This window comes from Eleutherodactylus coqui, chromosome 11 (genome assembly GCF_035609145.1).
Source record: "Eleutherodactylus coqui strain aEleCoq1 chromosome 11, aEleCoq1.hap1, whole genome shotgun sequence".
NCBI classification, from domain to species: Eukaryota; Metazoa; Chordata; class Amphibia; order Anura; family Eleutherodactylidae; genus Eleutherodactylus; species Eleutherodactylus coqui.
Genome location: NC_089847.1, coordinates 64,538,845 through 64,556,873, shown reverse-complemented (window position 1 = coordinate 64,556,873; position 18,029 = coordinate 64,538,845).

Here is an 18,029-nt window from a genome sequence, read left to right as displayed (position 1 = left end):
TGTTAGAGGTCCCACAGTGTGTCTCCGTGCGGCATGCCTGTCTGGCCTTCTTCGGGCTCACAGGTGCTTTTGATGCAGGTGGCTGCGCAGCAGTGTTGAGGTCCATGGGCTCCGCTCCCTTTTACTGGGCCATCAGTGACTCTCCCTGATGGCTCTCTTCGCACACCTCCCTTCACATTCCGTGTTATGGCGTGGAGGAAGGTGAGAGCCGGCAGTCCCTAGATGTGTTTGGTGGCCGTGGATTTAGGTGACAGCTGGCGTTTGGCACATGTCAGCGCTGCAGTGCAACATGTGAGTGGTGCTGAGTGGGCATGGGGTGCCTTGTGAAGAGCAGAGCAGTTGTCCCCCAGCGGGGACGGGGTCTATCTTCCCCAACAAAACTGTGCATTGCTTTTAGCCTGGCCTGGAGGGTTAGGGTTAGGGATTAGTATATGTGTTAGGCTTACATTATTTTCTGTAAATGCTTCCATGTAATCCTGCTAACCTTCAAGCATTGACGGCTAATAAAGTAAGCCTCACTGGAATACCAATCCCTAAACCTAATCCTCCGGGGAAGGCAACAAACTTTCCAGATGCTGCTCCTAGGACCTTCTTGAATCTAGCCAATTTGAAGCTAGGGGTGTGACAGGGGCATTCCCCTGTCAAATCCCTAGCTTCTGGTGGTGTCAAGATACAAGAATACCCATGAGGGTACCTTTAACCCTCATATAGTGAAGAATGGAAGAGGAGGAGAGGTTCCCTGGATTGCCTGATCTAGAATGAGAGAGGAGTGAGCCCCAATTGGAGAGAGAGCATGAGAGAGAAGTAAGTGGAGTCTTCCCCAAGGCCCAGTGCAGAGGTACTCTTCTTCAATTGTTCATGCATAAGCATCCTGAAGTCTGGGACCGCTGGGTGGAGGTACGCGTCTTCAATTTTTCACACACGAGCCTCCTGAGGCTTGGGATCGCCCTGTGGAGGTACTCCTGTTCAAGTCTGTCTAAGTGCCTGCACTTGGAAGATTGTCTACTATGCCTTGTATTGCTGGAGTTTGTTTAAGCTATTCCGGGCACTGACCATACCTAAGGACCTGAGGTACGTTATATCTATCTGCGGCTCATTTATTCTCTGCCGAAGATCATTCCGGTGTGTATCAGAACGGTGGCGTCACCTGTGATAACTACTATCCCTGTTCTACCCTTTATTGGGCATCCCTCTCCAAGAGGTGTCCGGAAGAGGCCCAGTGCTGCCCTGGCCGAAGCTACGTATGTCTCTCCGGGAGGGAGCGTGGTAAGTGCTGCCGTGACAAGCCAGCATCTTACCCTTCCTGCTCTTCAATGCATGCCCTGTGTCTGGGGTCACCTTACAGGATGCTGATATTGATATTGTTATGTACAGGAGTGTGAAAAGTATTTTTTTAAAATAAATTTTAGAGATGAGCGAACGCGTTCGTCCGAGCTTGATATTCGTGCGAATATTAGGGTGTTCGGGATGTTCGTTATTCGTAACGAACACCATGCGGTGTTCTGGTTACTTTCACTTCCTTCCCTGAGACGTTAGCGCGCTTTTCTGGCCAATTGAAAGACAGGGAAGGCATTACAACTTCCCCCTGCAACGTTTAAGCCCTATACCACCCCCCTGCTGTGAGTGGCTGGCGAGATCAGGTGTTCGCCTAATATAAAAGTCGGCCCCTCCCGCGGCTCGCCTCAGATGCGGTGTGAGTTAGATGAGGGACAGTGCTGTTTATACCGGAGCTGCTGTAGGGAAAGAATTGGTAGTTAGTGTAGGCTTCAAGACCCCCCAAAGGTCCTTATTAGGGCCACTGATAGCTGTGTGTTGGCTGCTGTTAGCAGTGGGATTTTTTTTTTCTCAAAATCGCCTCTGCAGACCGTTGCACCTGGCATTAGGGACAGAAGTGTTGCATAGGCAGGGAGAGTGTTAGGAGTGAGTGTAGCCTTCAAGAACCTCAACGGTCCTTTCTAGGGCCATATTTATCCGTGTGCAGTACTGTCCAGGCTGCTGTTAGCTGTGCTGCATTTTTTTTGGGCTTCTCAAAATCGCCTCTGCAGAGCATTCCACCCTCCATTGATACTGCAGGGAAAGAATTGTATAGGCAGGGCCACAACACAGTTATTATTCATAGAATATACGCAGTGCTGCCTGTTGGTGGGAAAAAACTGAAAACAAATCTATTTGTCCAGCCTCTGTCCGTCCTAACGCCTGTGGACACGTGTGAGCTGCGTGAAAAACATTGCTAAATCATACGCACCCAGCTACGCTTTACTGCTGGCTTCGCCATTTGCTTTCCTTAATTGGGAAAAAAATACCTGCTCTGCCAGAGTTATAATAACTCTGCTACCCTCACGTTCTGTGACACATAAGCAGGGACACAGCACAGTTATTAAACTTCTCATGTTCATTGAATATACGCAGTGCTGCCTGTTGGTGGGAAAAAACTGAAAACAAATCTATTTGTCCAGCCTCTGTCCGTCCTTACGCCTGTGGAGACGTGTGAGCTGCGTGAAAAACATTGCTAAATCATACGCACCCAGCTACGCTTTACTGCTGGCTTCGCCATTTGCTTTCCTTAATTGGGAAAAAAATACCTGCTCTGCCAGAGTTATAATAACTCTGCTACCCTCACGTTCTGTGACACATAAGCAGGGACACAGCACAGTTATTAAACTTCTCATGTTCATTGAATATACGCAGTGCTGCCTGTTGGTGGGAAAAAACTGAAAACAAATCTATTTGTCCAGCCTCTGTCCGTCCTTACGCCTGTGGAGACGTGTGAGCTGCGTGAAAAACATTGCTAAATCATACGCACCCAGCTACGCTTTACTGCTGGCTTCGCCATTTGCTTTCCTTAATTGGGAAAAAAATACCTGCTCTGCCAGAGTTATAATAACTCTGCTACCCTCACGTTCTGTGACACATAAGCAGGGACACAGCACAGTTATTAAACTTCTCATGTTCATTGAATATACGCAGTGCTGCCTGTTGGTGGGAAAAAACTGAAAACAAATCTATTTGTCCAGCCTCTGTCCGTCCTTACGCCTGTGGAGACGTGTGAGCTGCGTGAAAAACATTGCTAAATCATACGCACCCAGCTACGCTTTACTGCTGGCTTCGCCATTTGCTTTCCTTAATTGGGAAAAAAATACCTGCTCTCCAAGAGTTATAATAACTCTGCTACCCTCACGTTCTGTGACACATAAGCAGGGACACAGCACAGTTATTAAACTTCTCATGTTCATTGAATATACGCAGTGCTGCCTGTTGGTGGGAAAAAACTGAAAACAAATCTATTTGTCCAGCCTCTGTCCGTCCTTACGCCTGTGGAGACGTGTGAGCTGCGTGAAAAACATTGCTAAATCATACGCACCCAGCTACGCTTTACTGCTGGCTTCGCCATTTGCTTTCCTTAATTGGGAAAAAAATACCTGCTCTGCCAGAGTTATAATAACTCTGCTACCCTCACGTTCTGTGACACATAAGCAGGGACACAGCACAGTTATTAAACTTCTCATGTTCATTGAATATACGCAGTGCTGCCTGTTGGTGGGAAAAAACTGAAAACAAATCTATTTGTCCAGCCTCTGTCCGTCCTTACGCCTGTGGAGACGTGTGAGCTGCGTGAAAAACATTGCTAAATCATACGCACCCAGCTACGCTTTACTGCTGGCTTCGCCATTTGCTTTCCTTAATTGGGAAAAAAATACCTGCTCTGCCAGAGTTATAATAACTCTGCTACCCTCACGTTCTGTGACACATAAGCAGGGACACAGCACAGTTATTAAACTTCTCATGTTCATTGAATATACGCAGTGCTGCCTGTTGGTGGGAAAAAACTGAAAACAAATCTATTTGTCCAGCCTCTGTCCGTCCTTACGCCTGTGGAGACGTGTGAGCTGCGTGAAAAACATTGCTAAATCATACGCACCCAGCTACGCTTTACTGCTGGCTTCGCCATTTGCTTTCCTTAATTGGGAAAAAAATACCTGCTCTCCAAGAGTTATAATAACTCTGCTACCCTCACGTTCTGTGACACATAAGCAGGGACACAGCACAGTTATTAAACTTCTCATGTTCATTGAATATACGCAGTGCTGCCTGTTGGTGGGAAAAAACTGAAAACAAATCTATTTGTCCAGCCTCTGTCCGTCCTTACGCCTGTGGAGACGTGTGAGCTGCGTGAAAAACATTGCTAAATCATACGCACCCAGCTACGCTTTACTGCTGGCTTCGCCATTTGCTTTCCTTAATTGGGAAAAAAATACCTGCTCTGCCAGAGTTATAATAACTCTGCTACCCTCACGTTCTGTGACACATAAGCAGGGACACAGCACAGTTATTAAACTTCTCATGTTCATTGAATATACGCAGTGCTGCCTGTTGGTGGGAAAAAACTGAAAACAAATCTATTTGTCCAGCCTCTGTCCGTCCTTACGCCTGTGGAGACGTGTGAGCTGCGTGAAAAACATTGCTAAATCATACGCACCCAGCTACGCTTTACTGCTGGCTTCGCCATTTGCTTTCCTTAATTGGGAAAAAAATACCTGCTCTCCAAGAGTTATAATAACTCTGCTACCCTCACGTTCTGTGACACATAAGCAGGGACACAGCACAGTTATTAAACTTAGATAATTCATTCACTAGAGGCAGTGGGGCCTTTCGTTTTCCAAAAAGGGCAAAAATTATATTTGGCCTGCAGTCTTGCGCCAATTTATTTCCTGCCTGTGAAATCAAATCACTGGTAATACAGCATGCTGAGGGGTAGGGGTAGGCCTAGAGGACGTGGACGCGGCCGAGGACGCGGAGGGCCAAGTCAGGGTGTGGGCACAGGCCAAGCTCCTGATCCAGGTGTGTCGCAGCCGACTACTGCGCGATTAGGAGAGAGGCACGTTTCTGGCGTCCCCACATTCATCGCCCAATTAATGGGTCCACGCGGGAGACGGTTATTAGAAAATGAGCAGTGTGAGCAGGTCCTGTCCTGGATGGCAGAAAGTGCTTCGAGCAACCTATCGTCTACCCGCAGTTCTGCGCCGTCCACTGCTGCCAATCCGAATCCTCTGTCTGCTGCTCCTCCTTCCTCCCAGCCTCCTCACTCCACTACAATAACACCTGCTCAGGAGCGGGAGCACTCCCAGGAACTGTTCTCGGGCCCCTGCTTAGATTGGGCAGCAGCGGTTCCTCTCCCACCAGAGGAGTTTATCGTCACTGATGCCCAACCATTCGAAAGTTCCCGGGGTCCGGGGGAAGAGGCTGGGGACTTCCGCCAACTGTCTCAACAACTTTCTGTGGGTCAGGAGGACGATGACGATCAGACACAGTTGTCTTGCAGTGAGGTAGTAGTAAGGGCAGTAAGTCCCAGGGAGCAGCGCACAGAGGATTCGGAGGAAGAGCAGCAGGACGATGAGGTGACTGACCCCACCTGGTGTGCAACGCTTACTCAGGAGGACAGGTCTTCAGAGGGGGAGTCAAGGGCATCAGCAGGGCAGGTTGCAAGAGGCAGTGCGGTGTCCAGGGCCAGGGGTAGAGGCAGGGCCAGACCGAATAATCCACCAAGTGTTTCCCAAAGCGCCCCCTCGCGCCATGCCACCCTGCGGAGGCCGAGGTGCTCTAAGGTCTGGCAGTTTTTCACAGAGACGCCTGACGACCGACGAACAGTGGTGTGCAACCTTTGTCGCGCAAAGCTCAGCCGGGGAGCCAACACCAACAGCCTCACCACCACCACCATGCGCAGACATATGATGGCCAAGCACCCCGCAAGGTGGGACAAAGGCCGTTCACCGCCTCCGGTTTGCACCCCTGCCTCTCCCCCTGTGCCCCAACCTGCCACTGAGATGCAACCCCCCTCTCAGGACACAGGCACTACCGCCTCATGGCCTGCACCCACACCCTCATCTCCGCTGTCCTCGGCCCCATCCAGCAGTGTAGTTCAGCGCACCGTTCAGCCGTCGCTTGCGCAAGTGTTCGAGCGCAAGCGCAAGTACGCCGCCACGCACCCGCACGCTCAAACGTTAACCGTCCGCATCGCAAAATTCATCAGCCTTGAGATGCTGCCGTATAGGGTTGTGGAAACGGAGTCCTTCAAAAGTATCATGGAGGCGGCGGCCCCGCGCTACTCAGTTCCCAGTCGCCACTACTTTTCCCGATGTGCCGTCCCAGCCCTGCACGACCACGTCTCCCGCAACATTGTGCGCGCCCTCACCAACGCGGTTACTGCCACGGTCCACTTAACTACGGACACGTGGACAAGCACAGGCGGGCAGGGCCACTACATCTCCCTGACGGCACATTGGGTGAATTTAGTGGAGGCTGGGACAGAGTCAGAGCCTGGGACCGCTCACGTCCTACCCACCCCCAGAATTGCGGGCCCCAGCTCGGTGCTGGTATCTGCGGAGGTGTATGCTTCCTCCACTAAAGCACCCTCCTCCTCCTCCTCCTTCTCTGTCTCACAATCAAGATGTGTTAGCAGCAGCATGTCGCCAGCAGTCGGTGTCGCGCGGTGTGGCAGCACAGCGGTGGGCAAGCGTCAGCAGGCCGTGCTGAAACTACTCAGCTTAGGCGATAAGAGGCACACGGCCCACGAACTGCTGCAGGGTCTGACACAGCAGACCGACCGCTGGCTTGCGCCGCTGAGCCTCCAACCGGGCATGGTCGTGTGTGACAACGGGCGTAACCTGGTGGCGGCTCTGCAGCTCGGCAGCCTCACGCACGTGCCATGCCTGGCCCACGTCTTTAATTTGGTGGTTCAGCGCTTTCTGAAAAGCTACCCACGCTTGTCAGACCTGCTCGTAAAGGCGCGCCGGCTCTGCGCACATTTCCGCAAGTCCCACACGGACGCTGCCACCCTGCGCACCCTGCAACATCACTTTAAGCTGCCAGTGCACCGACTGCTGTGCGACGTGCCCACACGGTGGAACTCTACGCTCCACATGTTGGCCAGGCTCTATGAACAGCGTAGAGCTATAGTCGAATACCAACTCCAACATGGGCGGCGCAGTGGGAGTCAGCCTCCTCAATTCCTTTCAGAAGAGTGGGCCTGGTTGGCAGACATCTGCCATGTCCTTGGTAATTTTGAGGAGTCTACCCAGGTGGTGAGCGGCGATGCTACAATCATTAGCGTCACCATTCCTCTGCTATGCATCTTGAGAAATTCCCTGCAAACCATAAAGGCAGCTGCTTTGCGCTCGGAAACGGGGGCGGGGGAAGACAGTATGCCGCTGGATAGTCAGGGCACCCTCCTGTCTATTTCTCAGCGCGTACAGGAGGAGGAGGAGGAGCATGAGGAGGATGAGGAGGAGGGGGAAGAGACAGCTTGGGCCGCTGCTGACGGTACACCGGCTGATTGCCTGTCATCCTTTCAGCGTGTATGGCCTGAGGAGGAGGAGGAGGAGGAGGAGGAGGAGGATCCTGAAAGTGATCTTCCTAGTGAAGACAGCCATGTGTTGCGTACAGGTACCCTGGCACACATGGCTGACTTCATGTTAGGATGCCTTTCTCGTGACCCTCGCGTTGCACGCATTCTGGCCACTACGGATTACTGGGTGTACACACTGCTCGATCCACGGTATAAGGAGAACCTGCCCACTCTGATTCCCGAAGAGGAAAGGGGTTCGAGAGTGTTGCTATACCACAGGACCCTTGCGGACAAGCTGATGGTAAAATTCCCAGCCGACAGCGCTAGTGGCAGAAGGCGCAGTTCCGAGGGCCATGTTGCAGGGGATGTGCGTAGATCGAGCAGCATGTACATCCCAGGCAGTGCAACAGTCTTTAAGGGCCTGGCCAGCTTTATGGCTCCCCACCAAGACTGTGTCACCGCTCCCCAGTCACGGCTGAGTCGGCGGGAGCACTGCAAAAGGATGGTGAGGGAGTACGTAGCGGATCGCACGACCATCCTTGGTGACGCCTCTGCCCCCTACAACTACTGGGTGTCGAAGCTGGACACGTGGCCTGAACTAGCCCTGTATGCCCTTGAGGTGCTTGCTTGTCCTGCGGCTAGCGTCTTGTCGGAAAGGGTGTTTAGTGCGGCTGGGGGAATCATCACAGATAAGCGTAGCCGCTTGTCAACCGACAGTGCCGACAGGCTAACACTCATCAAGATGAACAAAGGCTGGATTTCCCCAGACTTCTGTTCTCCACCAGCGGACAGCAGCGATACCTAAGCAATACGTAGGCTGCACCCGCGGATGGAAGCTACGTTCTCTCTCACCATCCAAAACGGGGACATTTCTGCTTCATCAATCTGTGTCTAATATTCCTCCTCCTCCTCCTCCTGCTCCTCCTCCTGAAACCTCACGTAATCACGCTGAACGGGCAATTTTTCTTAGGGCCACAAGGCTCACTCAAATAATTTTTCAGAACAATTTTTATAAGTTTCAATTAGCTTAAAAGCGTTGGAACTTTAACTTGAACCATTTTTTTGTTACACTGGGCTGCCTCCAGGCCTAGTTACCACTTAAGCCACATTAACCAAAGCGATTCACCTGCCATCTTGGTTGGGCATGGCCAATTTTTACTGAGGTACATTAGTACTGTTGGTACACCAATTTTTTGGGGCCCTCACCTACAGTGTAATCATAGTAATTTCTATGTTCTTCGCCTGCACTCATGGTACAGAAAGGTGTGTGGGGTTGGCCTACACTTTAGCTACATAAATGTCACTTGTGCCTTGGCTATACTAAGGCTACTGAAATGGAACTAAGACTGCGCTCCCGCTATACTGCTGCTTCAGAATTGTTACTGGGGCCTGTCTTGAGTGCTACTATTGCTTACATGGAACGAAGACTGCGCTCCCGCTATACTGCTGCTTCAGAATTGTTACTGGGGCCTGTCTTGAGTGCTACTATTGCTTACATGGAACGAAGACTGCGCTCCCGCTATACTGCTGCTTCAGAATTGTTACTGGGGCCTGTCTTGAGTGCTACTATTGCTTACATGGAACGAAGACTGCGCTCCCGCTATACTGCTGCTTCAGAATTGTTACTGGGGCCTGTCTTGAGTGCTACTATTGCTTACATGGAACGGACACGTGGAGAGGACACGTAGTGCCTCAAAAACATCCCCCTCCTCCTCCAACAGGGAAAACATTGTTGGCAAATGCCTTTGCATTGGTTCGTCTGGTGGCAGTCCAAGAATTTCACCTTTACCGACACTACAAGAGAGCCCCCCCACCATCCCCCCGCCACGGCCCACTTAATCCTGGCCACATTCCGAAAACCAACAAAATACAACCGTGGTACTAGGTCCGCAGTCACCACCACATTACCACCAACGCGGTTACTGTTAAGGTGCATATAACCAGTCTGACTGGGGCATGCAGACACCTTGACAGAATGAATAGTGTGTGGCACATAGGTTCCCCATTGCTATGCCCACGTGTGCAGCTCCTGATGGCGGTGGCACAGGATTGTATTTCTCATTGCTTCTGTACAGCATTGTGGGCTATCGCCCCGCCCCTATTAAAGAGGGTCGCTACCTAGCCGTGCCAACCCTGTGCAGTGTGTGCCTGCGGTCCCTCGTCGTGGCAGACGCACTTCTAAATAGACATGAGGGTGGTGTGGCATGAGGGCAGCTGAAGGCTGCGCAGGGACAGTTTGGTGTGCGCTGTGGGGGGGAGGGGGTGCGGTTGGGCAGCATGTAACTCAGGAGAAGTGGCAGTGGAGTGTCATGCAGGCAGTGATTGTGCTTTGTTGGAGGTAGTGTGGTGCTTAGCAAAGGTATGCCATGCTAATGAGGGCTTTTCAGAAGTAAAAGTTGTTGGGAGGGGGGGGGCCCACTCTTGCCGCTATTGTGGCTTAATAGTGGGACCTGTGAACTTAGGATGCAGCCCAACATGTAGCCCCTCGCCTGCCCTATCCGTCACTGTGTCATTCCCATCACTTTCCTGAATTGCCCAGATTTTCACACATGAAAACCTTAGCGAGCATCGGCGAAATACAAAAATGTTCTGGTCGCCCATTGACTTCAATGGGGTTCGTTGTTCGAAACGAACCCTCGAGCATCACGGGAAGTTCGTTACGAATAACGAACACCCGAACATTTTGGTGTTCGCTCATCTCTAATAAATTTGCTTTATCAAAACTTTTTTGTTTCAATAGATTACAAAATGCAAAGTGATAATCATTCATGTACCAGAAAGTTATAAATTTCTAATGTGTGATTATAAATGTGTCTTACAAAATAAAATATTGTGTTACTTATAATATAAAAAGTTGTATAATAATTAACCAATAAACTGAAAGGAAAATGAAAAAGTAATTAATTGCCAGGTAGAAAGAAATATATACCCAGAAATCTCTTTCTCTCTCTGTATATATATATATATATATATATATATATATATATATATATATATATATATATATATATATAAAGGCTAGAGATGAGCGAGCACATGCGTCCGAGCTTGATGCTCATTCGAGCATTAGGGTGCTTGAGATGCTCGTTACTCGAGACGAGCACCACACGGTACTCAAGTCAATTCCATTTCCTTCCCTGCATGTTTAGCGCCATTTTCTAGCCAATAGACATGCAGGGAAGGCATTACCACTTCCTCCTGTGATGTGGCAGCCCTATCCCATCCCCCTGCAGTGAGTGGCTGGCGAGATCAAGTGACCGCCGAGTATTTAAAGCGGTCCCGCCTGCGGCTTGCCTCAGACACACACTGGGAGAGTATAGGGAAAGTGCTGCTGATGAGATAGAGAAAGTGTTAGTGTAGGATTCTGTCCTCAAGAACTCCAACGGTCCTTCTTAGGGCCACATCTGACCGTGTGCATTACTGTTGTGGCTGCTGGGAGCAGTTTTGCACAACTGTTTTTTTTTCATCTCGGGCTGTGCAGGCCATTACAGCTATAGCGTTCTCAGTCTGCAGTCTATTATACAGAGAATAGGGAAAGTGCTGCAGAGAAAGGGAAAGTGTTAGTGTAGGATCCTGTCTTCAAGAACCCCAACGGTCCTTCTTAGGGCTACCTCTGACCGTGTACATTTTACTGGGTGGCTGCTGGGAGTTGTAGTGCTTCAGTATTACACAGCTAGGCCTGTTTGCAGCCTTCCGTATAATTTTTTTCTTGCTGGAGTTTGCGTTACAATACCGCTGTCAGCGTGAAAGTGTACGCAAATAATTCCATAATTATTTACACCGGTCTGTGTCTACAGTGAATTAGACTGCGGTCTCACCGCTAAACAGTACTGTAATATTACCGGGGCCACTGCAAAGTATTTCAGCTCAGCCGCTGTGCAGAGCGTCCTACAATACCATTTCCATTGGTGGGGTTGAGATCGCCACAGTTACCAGCACTATCCACTGGCTTTACAGTCTTCTCCCACTCTACACAGCCTCTATAATCTACAAGTCTCTGCGAGCAGTAAAATACCCCAAGGTATCAGTGCGAGACAGTGGGTTACTTTTTTCCTAGTCACAGCATAGAGCCTCCGCTATCTACAAGTCTCTGTGTGCGGTGAATTAAGGCCCAGTTGTCAGTGCTGTAGAGTGGGGTAATTTATTTGGCCCCTGCTCTATTCGTAATCCGCCATGATGAGGGGTAAGGGTAGGGGTCGAGGACATGGATGTGGACGCAGACGTTGACGCGTAGGTCCAAGTGAGGGTGTGGGCACAGGCCGAGTTCCTGGTCCAGGTGAATCACAGCTGGCTGCTGCGGGATTAGGAGAAAGGCAAGTTTCTGGGGTCCCCAGCTTCATATCACAATTTATGGGTCCACGTGGTAGACCTTAATTACAAACAGAGCAGTGTGAGCAGGTCCTGTCGTGGATAGCAGAAAATGCATCCAGCAATGTATCGGCCACCCAGTCTTCTACGCAGTCCACTGCTGCAACTCTAAATCCTCTGGCTGCTGCTCCTCCTTCCTCCCAGCCTCCTCACTCCATGAAAATGACATATTCTGATGAGCAGGCAGACTCCCAGGAACTGTTCTCGGGTCCCTGCCTTGAATGGGAAAAAATGGTTCCTCTCTCACCTGAGGAGTTTGTCGTGACCGATGTCCAACCTTTGGAAAGTTCCCGGGGTCCAGGTGATGAGGCTGTGGACTTCCTGCAACTGTCTCAAGAGCTTTCAGTGGGTGAGGAGGATGATGATGATGAGACACAGTTGTCTATCAGTGAGCTAGTAGTAAGGGCAGTAAGTCCGAGGGAGGAGCGCACAGAGAATTTGGAGGAAGAGCCACTGGACGATGAGGTGACTGACCCCACCTGGTTTGCTAAGTCTACTGAGGACAGGTCTTCAGAGGGGGAGGCAAGTGCAGCAGCAGGACAGGTTGGAAGAGGCAGTGGGGTGGCCAGGGGTAGAGGCAGGGCCAGAGCGAAGACTCCCTCAACTGTTTCCCAAAGCACACACTCGCGCCAAGCCTCTGTGCAGAGGGCTAGGTGTTCAAAGGTGTGGATGTTTTTCAGTGAGAGCGCGGACGACCGACGAACAGTGGTGTGCAACCTGTGTTGCACCAAGATCAGCCAGGGAACCACCACTACCAGCCTCACCACCACCAGCATGCACAGGCATATGATAGCCAAGCACTCCACAAGGTGGGACAAAGGCCGTTCACCGCCTCCAGGGTCACACCACTGCCTCTGCCCCTGTGCCCCAACCTGCCACTCAGATCCAACCCCCCTCTCAGGACACAGGCACGAGCGCCTCCCCGCCTGCACCCACACCCTCACCTCCACTGTCCTCGACCTAATCCAGCAATGTCTCTCAGCGCAGCGTTCAGCTGTTGCTAGCGCAAGCGTTGGAGCGAAAGTGCAAATACGCCGCCACGCACCTGCACGCACAAGCTTTAAACGTGCACATTGCCAAATTAATCAGCCTGGAGATGCTGTGTACAGGCTTGTGGAAACAAAGGTTTTCAAAAACATGATGGTGGCAGTGGTCTCGCGCTACTCGGTTCCCAGTCGCCACTATTTTTCCCGGTGTGCTGTCCCAGCCCTACACCAGCACGCCTCTCGCAACATAAATCGTGCCCTCACCAACACGGTTACTGGGAAGGTCCACTTAACCACGGACACGTGGACAAGTACTGGCGGGTCGGGTCTGACGGCACATTGGGTGAATTTGGTGGAGGCTGGGACCGAGTCAGAGCCTGGGACCGCTCACGTCCTACCCACACCCAGAATAGCGGATCTTACCTCGGTGCTAGTATCTACAGCGGTCTATGCCACCTCGTCTAAACCCTCCCCCTCCTCCTACGCAACCTCTACCTCTCAATTAATAAGTCTGAGCAGCACGTCGCCAGCAGTCGGTGTGGTGCGGCCCGGCAGCACAGCAGTAGGCAAGCGTCAACAGGCCATGCTGAAACTACTCAGCTTAGGTGACAAGAGACACACGGCCCCCGAACTATTTTAGGGTCTGACAGAGCAGACCGACCTCTGGCTTTCGCCGCTGAGCCTCCAACCGGGCATGCTCATGTGTGACAATGGCCGTAACCTGGTGGCGGCTCTGCAGCTTGGCAGCCTCACACACGTGCCATGCCTGGCCCACGTCTTCAATCTGGTGGTTCAGCAGTTAATGAAAAGCTACCTGCACTTGTCTGACCTGCTCGGCAAGGTGCGCCGCGTGTGCGCACATTTCCGCAAGTCCACCATGGACGCTGCCACCCTGAGGACCCTGCAACATCAGTTTAATCTGCCAGAGCACAGACTGCTGTGCGATGTGCCCACACAGTAGAATTCTACGCTGCATGTGTTGGCCGGGCTCTATGAGCAGCATAGAGCAATATTGGAATACCAACTCCAACATGGGCGGCGTAGTGGTAGTCAGCCTCCCCAATTCTTTACTGAGGACTGGGCCTGGATGGCAGACATCTGCCAGGTCCTCGGAAACTTTGAGGAGTCTACCCAGATGGTGAGCGGCGATGCTTTCATCATTAGCGTTACCATCCCACTGCTATGCTTGCTGAGAAGTTCGCTGCAAAGCATAAAGGCCGACGCCTTGCGGTTGGAACAGGAGACGGGGGATGATAGTATGTAGCTTGATAGCCAAACCCTCATGTCTATATCTCGGCGCGTTTTGGAGGAGGAGGGGGGGGGAGCAGGAGGAGGAGCAGGAGGAGGGGGAAGAGGCAGTTGGGCACACTGCAGAGGGTACCCATGCTGTTTGCCTCTCATCTGTTCAGCGTGTATGGGCTGTGGAGGAGGAGGAGGATCCTGAAAGTCATCTTGCTAGTGAGGACAGCCATGTCTTGCATACTGGCACCCTGGCACACATGGCTAACTTCATGTTAGGCTGCCTTTCTCGTGACCCTCGCGTTAGACGCATTCTAGCCAACATGGATTACTGGGTGTACATCCTTCTCGACCCACGGTACAAGAAGAACCTTTCCACTCTCATTCCCGAAGAGGAAAGGGGTACGAGAGTGATGCAATACCACAGGGCCCTGGTGGAAAAAGGGATGCTAAACTTCCCATCTGACAGCGCTAGCGGCAGAAGGCGCAGTTCCGAGGGCCAAGTAGCAGGAGAGGCACGGAGATCAGGCAGCATGTTCAGCGCAGGCAGGGGACCACTCTCCAAGGTCTTTGCCAGCTTTATGGCTTACTGTTACTACAGAAATGTTACTGGGGTCTGCCTATACTTCTGCTACAAAAATGTTACTGGGGTCTGCCTATACTTCTGCCACATAAATGTTACAGGGGTCTGCCTATACTTCTGCTACAGAAATGTTACAGGGGTCTGCCTATACTGCTGCTACAGAAATGTTACAGGGGTCTGCCTATAAAGCTGCTACAGAAATGTTACTGGGGTCTCCCTTTATTTCTACTACAGAAATGGTACTCTGGTCTGCCTATACTTCTGCTACTAAAATGTTACAGGGGTCTGCCTATACTGCTGCTACCTAAATGTTACAGGGGTCTGCCTATACTTCTGCTACAGAAATGCTACAGCGGTCTGTTTATACTGCTGCTGCAGAAATGTTACAGGGATCTGCCTATACTTCTGCTTCATAAGTGTTACTGGGGTCTGCCTATACTTCTGCCACATAAATGTTACAGGGGTCTGCCTATACTTCTGCTACAGAAATGTTACTGGGGTCTGTCTATACTGTTACTACAGAAACATTACAGGGGTCTGCCTATACTTCTGCTACAAAAATGTTACTGGGGTCTGCTTATACATCTGCCACATAAATGTTACAGGGGCCTGCCTATACTTCTGCTACAAAAATGTTACTGGGGTCTGCCTATACTGTTACTACAGAAATGTTACTGGGGTCTGCCTATACTTCTACTACAGAAATGGTACTGGAGTCTGCCTATACTTCTGCTACAAAAATGTTACAGGGGTCTGCCTATACTGTTGCTACAAAAATGTTACAGGGGTCTGCCTTTACTTCTGCTACAGAAATGTTACAGGGGTCTGCCTATACTGTCACTACAGAAATGTTACTGGGGTCTGCCTATACTTCTACTACAGAAATGGTACTGGGGTCTGCCTATACTGCTGCTACAAAAATGTTACAGGGGTCTGCCTATACTGCTGCTACATAAATGTTAGAGGGGTCTGCCTATACTTCTGCTACAGAAATGTTACAGGGGTCTGCCTATACTGCTGCTACAGGAATGTTACAGGGGTCTGCCTATACTGCTGCTACAGAAATGTTACAGGGGTCTGCCAATACTGCTGCTACATGAATATTACTTGGGTCTGCGTATACTGCTGCTACTAAAATGTTACTGGGGTCTGCCTATACTTCTGCTACAGAAATGTTACAGGGGTCTGCCTATACTTCTGCTACAGAAATGTTACAGGGGTCTGTCTATACTGTTACTACAGAAATGTTATTGGGGTCTGCCTATATGTCTGCTACATAAATGTTACAGGGGTCTGTCTATACTGTTCCTACAGAAATGCTACTGGGGTCTGCCTATACTTTTACTACAGAAATGTTACTGGGGTCTGTCTATATGTTTACTACAGAAATGTTACAGGGGTCTGCCTATACCTTTGCTACAGAAATGTTACTGGGGTCTGCCTATACTTTTGCTACAGAAATGTTACAGGGGTCTGTCTATACTGTTACTACAGAAATGTTACAGGGGCCTGCCTATACCTTTCCTACAGAAATGTTACAGGGGTCTGCCTATACCTCTGCTACAGAAATGTTACAGGGGTCTGTCTATACTGTTACTACAGAAATGTTATTGGGGTCTGCCTATGCTTCTGCTACAGAAATGTTACAGGGGTCTGTCTATACTGTTACTACAAAAATGCTACTGGAGTCTGCCTATACTTTTACTACAGAAATGTTACTGGGGTCTTTCTATACATTTACTACAGAAATGTTACAGTGGTCTGCCTATACTTGCGCTACAGAAATGTTACTGGGGTCTGTTTATACCTTCGCTACAGGAATGTTACAGGGGTCTGTCTATACTAGGGTGCACTAAGTCTTCCCATCGTGGTGTTTCACCTATCTGGCACAAATAATACAGTGACTGACTAGGCCAGAATTGTGGGCCGAGGCCAAGTTGCTTGGCGGGGTGAAACTCTCCCATGGTTGGGCACTTTGATTTCTTCCTGTGTAATACCATCTTTGTGCACTTGCAGCATTGGCAAGCCCAAGGAACTCAAAGACTTCCCATTGCAGTGTTGAGCTATCTGTGTTGGGACACATGGATTTCCCATTGCTATGTAACTCAGGGCACCTTGGGTCACACAAGGTGGAGGCTGGGACCGAGCCTGACCCTGGGCCCGCTAACGTGCTTCCCACAAAGACTATAGTGGGTCCTGGTCATTGTGTCTTAGCCTTGTAATGCCACCTCCTCCTCCTGCTTGGGGTCAGGGGATCAGCACTGGGCATCATGTATTTTCTCCCGTGTTACCACAGTTATCTGAGACACTGGTTTGGGCCAAAGAAGAGGAGCGTTACTGCATTAATGAGACGTTCACAGCTGTACTAGCATCGGAGTCTGCTCTATGCCCGCGATTGCAGTGAAAGTGTGCCATGTTTGGGCACTCTGATTTCTTCATATTTAATACCGTCTTTGGGTTCCTTGGACTCGCCTATGCTGTGGGTGCACACAGACTTCCCATAGCGGGGATTTATCTGTCTGGCACAAAGTCACTGACTGACTTGGATAGGGTGCAGAGTGCAGATGGCTTTTCCCTTCCGGTGTCGGTTGAGCTATCCGACACCTACACAGATTGAATAGTGTGTGGGCACATAGATTTTCCGAGTGCTATGTAACTTGTGGCACCTTGGATCCCACAAGGTGTTTGCTGGTACCGAGCCTTGCCAAGGGCCCGCTCACATACTTCCCACACAGGCTACAGTGGGTCCTGGTCATGATTTTTTGGCCTTGTAAGGCCGCCTTCTCCTCCTGCTTGGGGTCAGGGGATCAGCACTTGGCATCATGTATTTTCTCTCGTGTTACCACAGTTATCTGAGACACTGGTTTGGGCCAAAGAAGACGAGCATTACTGCATTAATGAGACGTTCACTGCTGTACTAGCATCGGAGTCCGCTTCATGCCCGCGATTGCTAAGGGTGTGGGCAGAGGCCTATGTCCTCAGCGCAGTGAAAGTCTGCCATGTTTGGGCACTGTGATTTCTTCAGGTTTAATAGTGTCTTTGGGTTCCTTGGACTCGCCTATGCTGTGGGTGCACACAGACTTCCCATAGCGGTGATTTACCTGTCTGGCACAAAGTCACTGACTGACTTGGGTAGGGTGCAGAGTGCAGATAGCTTTCCCCTTGCGTTGCAGATTAGGTATCCGGCACCCAAACAGAATCACTAGTGTGTGGACACATGGATTCCCCATTGATATGTCACTCGTGGCACCTTGGGCCACACAAGGTGTTTGCTGGGACCGAGCCTGACCAAGGGCCCGCTCACATACTTCCCACACAGGCTAGAGCAGGTCCTGGTTTCTTGGCCTTGTAAGGCCACCTCCTCCTCCTGCTTGGGGTCAGGGGATCAGCACTGGGCATCATGTATTTTCTCTCGTGTTACCATAGTTATCTGAGACACTGGTTTGGGCCAAAGAAGACAAGCGTTACTGTATTAATGAGACGTTCACTGCTGTACTAGCATCTGAGTCTG